Raw genomic sequence first — 6,458 nt, forward strand, 5'->3', positions numbered from 1 at the left:
CTCTTTTTGGTCTTTCTCCAAACTCAGACTTAAAAGAACTTATATCTAGATATTTAAATGATTAACCTTCATTAACACTTTCTCCTGCCGGGGGGAGGGGGAGACCCGACTATACTCAACCAGTGTAGCGCAAGCACAGACCTTTAGCTAATTGGGTCTCCTAGCTGCAGCTATACTGCTCATCCCACTAAACCATCGGACAGGGCCAATCAAATGCATACTCCAGTGGTTTGCCTGAAAATGCTTCAGAGTAAAGACAAAAGATCTCGCACCCCATTGTTTCTATTTACTGTCACACACACACACACACACACACACACACACACACACACACACACACACACATATATATATATATTATATATATATATATATATATATATATATATATATGTGTGTGTGTGTGTGTGTGTGTGTGTGTGTATATATATATATATATATATATATATATATATATATATATATATATATATATACACATGAATTGTTAATCAAAACCAAAGTCAGAGAATTTGGCACTGACTTTCTTCATCGTATAGCTACATGCACGCACACACATTAATAAATACAATTGGAGCCCAATGATACAATACAAAGCCTGCTTTTGTGAAAGAGTGCATCAAATCTTTAAAAAATGTAAAAGAATAGCTTCCAATCGTCCCTATAGACAAAATGTGAATGAAGCATACATGAAGTTTTAAGAGATCTCATTCAGCAGGTTACAAGAAACAGAATCGGTCTTGACTAGGAGAGGCTGTTCGAGGGATATGAAATGGAGAAAGACAATTTGTTTCTCCAGAGGGTTAGTAAAATAAAAGCAACTCGGCACCTCGTGATTCAGTGAGGACTAGTTGTGTACCGCCTCTCCCTCACAAGTCACAACACTCAGCTGCTGGCCAATCTACATTCTACACTACAATCGGCAGTTTTCTCCTAGCAACAAACCAAGAGAGATGGAGAACTGGACCGAGAATATTCTTGATTCCCATTTCCGTGAGTTTTGAAAGAATCTAATGCGTTGTTAAAAATAAGAAGACAACTTAGTGTGTGTTAAGTATGTAGCTAAAGAAATGTATCTCGATCGTACGACAAGAATATTACCGAAAGGGATGTGTCAGCCGAGTTTCATGTGGATAACTGCTATTTGTACTAACATATAACGGTTTTCGTGTTATTATTATAACTGCCTGTGGTTTCATACAGTGTGATCTGTAAAATAATTTGCAATGTCAATGTTAGTGAGGTTATTTTAGAGACTTGGAAACTTGGGTGGGTTCTCAGGAAACCGGGTCTTTTAAAGGAACTTCCATTTCATCATTATCTTGACTCCATCGCATCTCAAGTCTTATCACTACTTTCGTTGTGAATGTGAGGTTTGAAAGTGCCAACTGACGATGCATTGTTTGATGTACTTGTGTGAATTATATACTTGCTATGCTGTTATGTTGTCTGAATATAATTACTGACTTGGGAGAAACATTTGATTTCACTGTTGAGATTCTGTGCCGAACATACATTAGTTTTAAAATAAAAACAGCGAAACTACTTTTAGCTACCTCCATTCTTCAACCCTCAACTTCAAAGTTTTTAGCGCCTTGCAACATTTTACCTTTCATACATTACAGTGAGTAACAAGATGTTGATGACACGTTAGCGAAATCAACCAAGGCCATCTAAATCAACACAGCTAACTAATGACGTCACGGGACTGTTTCCTAAAGAAAATAAGAGATTAATGGAGCCTCAATTTACTTATAAAAGTAAATTATAAAAATGACATGAAATAATAAAATTTGAATTATAAAATAAGTAATAACAAATGCCTAATTCTGGATATTAAACTTGCAACCGTAAATTAAGTTGCCTACTAATAGTTTCGAATAGCAGCGAGCAGTTCTCCAAAAATTTTTGATTGTTTTACTTAAATGGAATTGTATTGTACACGAAGATTATATAGCTTCCAGTTATAAATGGGTAGTGGAGAAAACTAATTTACCGGATAAATTATTTGGTAAATTATTGAATGCAATCAAAAGATTACCAACATTCTCCGGCGTCAAGGTCATGGAACGGTAGAGGGTCCAAGGTCATCGTCCCGAGTATATCAAAGGGTACCTGTTATTATTATAATAATAATTATTATTATTATTTTACATGCTGTTTAATGGAATAAGGCGAAAAGGCACGATTGAATTACTGGAAACTCTTAACTTGAAGAAGCACACTCTCTTAGAAAGCTTTCATTTGAAAGAAAATTCAGAAGATCCATTAAAAAAACTATGGCTAACTCACGAATCATTTATACTTCACAGCAGTTGCTATTATGCATACTATATGTATATAGTTTTGAACAATGAACACGTTTCTACAATTTGCATATTTAAAAGGTTTCTCTAAAAACACCCAGTTCTAAGGTGGTTGCCTAACATGGCTGGTTTTCAATTTGCCCTTCTTACTCGACTTGCAATTACATTAGTTCTCATTTGCTACTTTTCTCACCGATATTTCTTTGGAGGGTTAGGTTTTAGTGAAGTTGATGACCATGCAGTTTGTTCTTTAAGAATGTTTGTATATTTTGAATAATAATAATAATATAATAATAATATAATAATAATAATAATAATAATAATAATAATGTGTGGCGCCGTGGAGGACTGGGTTAGGTCGTCAATAGACTTAAGTCAAGTTAAGCAACATTGGGGCTGGTCAGTCGTTGGATGGGTGACCGCTCTCCTCGGCGTTGATTCCTTGGGAAAGGATCTTTACCATAATTTCCTCAGTCTACTCAGCTGTAAATGAGTACCTATCCCTGATGGGGTAGGGTCCAGCTATGGGTTAAATAGCAAAAAACTCAGCAATGATGGAAAGAAATGAAGGAATAAACGACAACGACGTAAATGGAACCTCTGGCAACAGAGGAGCTTCGTCCGGCAACCAGGTATTCACCCAATTGAAGGGGAAGACGGTCAGGTACTTGGAGGTCGTCATCCAGCAACTGATCACCACAACGAGAGTAATCAACAGCCGGAGATTGGAGCTACAGAGGCAAAAAGGAAGAAATGGACAAGAGAAGAAATAAGGAAATATGGAGATGCTACATCGAAGCAACCCGACGGAGAGGGATATAGAAGAATGATTGGTCAACATCTGGAATGAGAGGAATAACAACACCCCCCAAACAGAGCAGAGGCTGGCAGACCAAGAAATAAGAACATAAAGAAAAAGAACTGGCTCTCCCCAACAGAAAGAGAAGAACTGGAAAGGGAAATGTCCACACGACAACGAATTACACGAAGACGAAACTGAGAGACGATGCCACAGAAGACGACAGGGGAGGATGAGGTATCAAAGAACGACACACGAAGAAACACCGACGAAGTAACAGAGAGGACGGAATGGGTAGAAAAAGATTAGACAATGGATGGAGCCAGATACATAGAGAACAAAGATCCATGAAAGCCTACAACACCAAGAAATTAAGGGAGAAAACAAGCGAGGTCAATGAAATAATGGGCATAATACACACCACCAGTATCACAGAAACAAATAACTTGACATATGCAGGAGCAGATTAGTAGCAGAACTGAATGGGGATTCGAACACCAACACCACCAGCACAACCAACCCAACAGAAACCAAAACAGCAACCTCCTTGGAAAAGGCGCCTGGAAAAGCAAATCATGGTGATGAGATCTGACTTGAGTAAACTGAAAGAGATGGCAGAAAAAGCTAAGAAGCAAGAAAACAAGGGAGGAACTCAAACGAGAAATACAAAGTACAAGAGAGGGGACTAAACAACACAATAGAAGATGTAAAACATAGGCTTAAGGCCAAAGCACATAAGATCCAACGGTACACGAACAGGAATAAGGGATACCAACAGACAAAACTATTCGGAACCAACCGAAAAGACTATACGCCAACTAAAGAGAACAACCACCCCCCAGAAATTCCTGAAGCCGAACCAAGTAAGAGACTCTGGGAAAACATATGGAGCAATCCGGTATCACACAACCAAACATGCAACATGGCTCCATGGGAAGAAGTCAAGGAAGAAGAAACAGGAGAATAAACAAAGGATTCACAGAGATCACGACAGACACAGTCAGACACCAACTAAAGAAAATGCCAACTGGAAAGCCCCAGGTCCCGATGAAGTCCATGGATACTGGCTCAAAAACTTCAAGGCCCTACACCCACGAATAGCAGAACAACTCCAGCATTGTATCTCCAAGCACCAAAATGGATGACCACAGGAAGAACATCCTTAGTACAAAAAGACAAGAGTAAGGGAAATATAGCCAGTAAACTACAGGCTTATCACCTGCCTACCAATAATTGTGGAGTTACTAACAGGTATCATCAGTGAAAGGCTATATAACTACCTAGTAGGAGACAAACACCATCCCCCACCATCAGAAAGGCTGCAGAAGGAAGTGTAGGGGCACAAAAGACCAGCTCCTGATAGACAAAATGGTAATGAAGAACAGTAGAGAAGAAAACCAACCTAAGCATGGCTGGATAGACTATAAGAAAGCCTTCGACATGATACCACACACATGGCTAATAGAAATGCCTGAAAAATATATGGGGCAGAGGAAAACACCATCAGCTTCCTCAAAAATACAATGCACACTGGAATACAATACTTACAAGCTTTGGAATAAGACTAGCAGAGGTTAATATCAGGAGAGGGATCTTCCATGGGCGACTCACTGTCCCCACTACTCTTCGTAGTAGCCATGATTCCCATGACAAAAGTACTACAGAAGATGGATGCCGGGTACCAACTCAAGAAAAGAGGCAACAGAATCAACCATCTGATGTTCATGGACGACATCAAGCTGTATGGTAAGAGCATCAAGGAAATAGATACCCTAATCCAGACTGTAAGGATTGTATCTGGGACATCAGGATGGAGTTTGGAATAGAAAAATGCGCCTTAGTCAACATACAAAAGGCAAAGTAACGAGAACTGAAGGGATAAAGCTACCAGATGGGAGCAACATCAAACACATAGATGAGACAGGATACAAATACCTGGGAATAATGGGAAGGAGGGGACATAAAACACCAGATATGAAGACACGATCAGGAAAGAATATATGCAGAGACTCAAGGCGATACTCAAGTCAAAACTCAACGCCGGAAATATGATAAAAGCCATAAACACATGGGCAGTGCAGTAATCAGATACAGCGCAGGAATAGTGGAATGGACGAAGGCAGAACTCCGCAGCATAGATCAGAAAACCAGGAAACATATGACAATACACAAAGCACTACACCCAAGAGCAAATACAGACAGACTATACATAACACGAAAGGAAGGAGGGAGAGGACTACTAAGTATAGAGGACTGCGTCAACATTGAGAACAGAGCACTGGTCCAATATCTGAAAACCAGTGAAGACGAGTGGCTAAAGAGTGCATGGGAAGAAGGAACTAATAAAAGTAGACGAAGACCCAGAAATATACAGAGCCAGGAGAAAGACAGACAGAACAGAGGACTGGCACAACAAACCAATGCCCGGACAATACATGAGACAGACTAAAGAACTAGCCAGCGATGACAATTGGCAATGGCTACAGAGGGGAGAGCTAAAGAAGGAAACTGAAGGAATGATAACAGCGGCACAAGATCAGGCCCTAAGAACCGATATGTTCAAAGAACGATAGACGGAATAACATCTCTCCCATATGTAGGAAGTGCAATATGAAAAATGAAACCATAAACCACAATAGCAAGTGAATGCTCGGCACTTGCACAGAACCAGTACAAAAAGAGGCATGATTCAGTGGCAAAAGCCCTCCACTGGAGCCTGTGCAAGAAACATCAGCTACCTTGCAGTAATAAGTGGTACGAGCACCAGCCTGAGGGAGTGATAGAAACGATCAGGCAAAGATCCTCTGGGACTATAGTATCAGAACGGATAGGGTGATACGTGCAAACAGACCAGACGTGACGTTGATTGACAAAGTCAAGAAGAAAGTATCACTCATTGATGTCGCAATTCCATGGGACACCAGAGTTGAAGAGAAGAGATGAAAAAATGGATAAGTATCAAGATCTGAAAATAGAAATAAGAAGGATATGGGATATGCCAGTGGAAATCGTACCCATAATCATAGGAGCACTAGGCCAGATCCCAAGATCCCTGAAAAGGAATCTAGAAAACTAGAAGGCTGAAGTAGCTCCAGGACTCATGCAGAAGAGTGTGATCCTAGAAAACGGCACACAATAGTAAGGAAGTGATGGACTCCTAACAAGGAGGCAGGATGCAACCCGAACCCCACACTATAAATACCACCCAGTCGAATTGGAGGACTGTGATAGAGTAAAAAAAAAAAAAAAAAAAAAAACAAAAAAAAAAAAAGATAATAATAATAATAATAATAATAATAATAATAATAATAATAATAATAATATAATAATAATACGTAGGGGCACAAAAGACC

General features: G+C 39.5%; 1 protein-coding gene across 1 annotated transcript in view; it reads left to right on the plus strand.

Moving 5' to 3' along the window:
• LOC135222459 (uncharacterized) overlaps nucleotides 1–6,458 on the plus strand; it is a gene marked incomplete at its 5' end in the record, with an annotated part of 64,186 nt that overhangs the window by 51,861 nt on the left and 5,867 nt on the right. The gene's annotated exons all lie outside the window — the stretch shown is intronic.

Source organism: Macrobrachium nipponense, chromosome 3, assembly GCF_015104395.2.
Source record: "Macrobrachium nipponense isolate FS-2020 chromosome 3, ASM1510439v2, whole genome shotgun sequence".
Lineage (NCBI taxonomy): Eukaryota > Metazoa > Arthropoda > Malacostraca > Decapoda > Palaemonidae > Macrobrachium > Macrobrachium nipponense.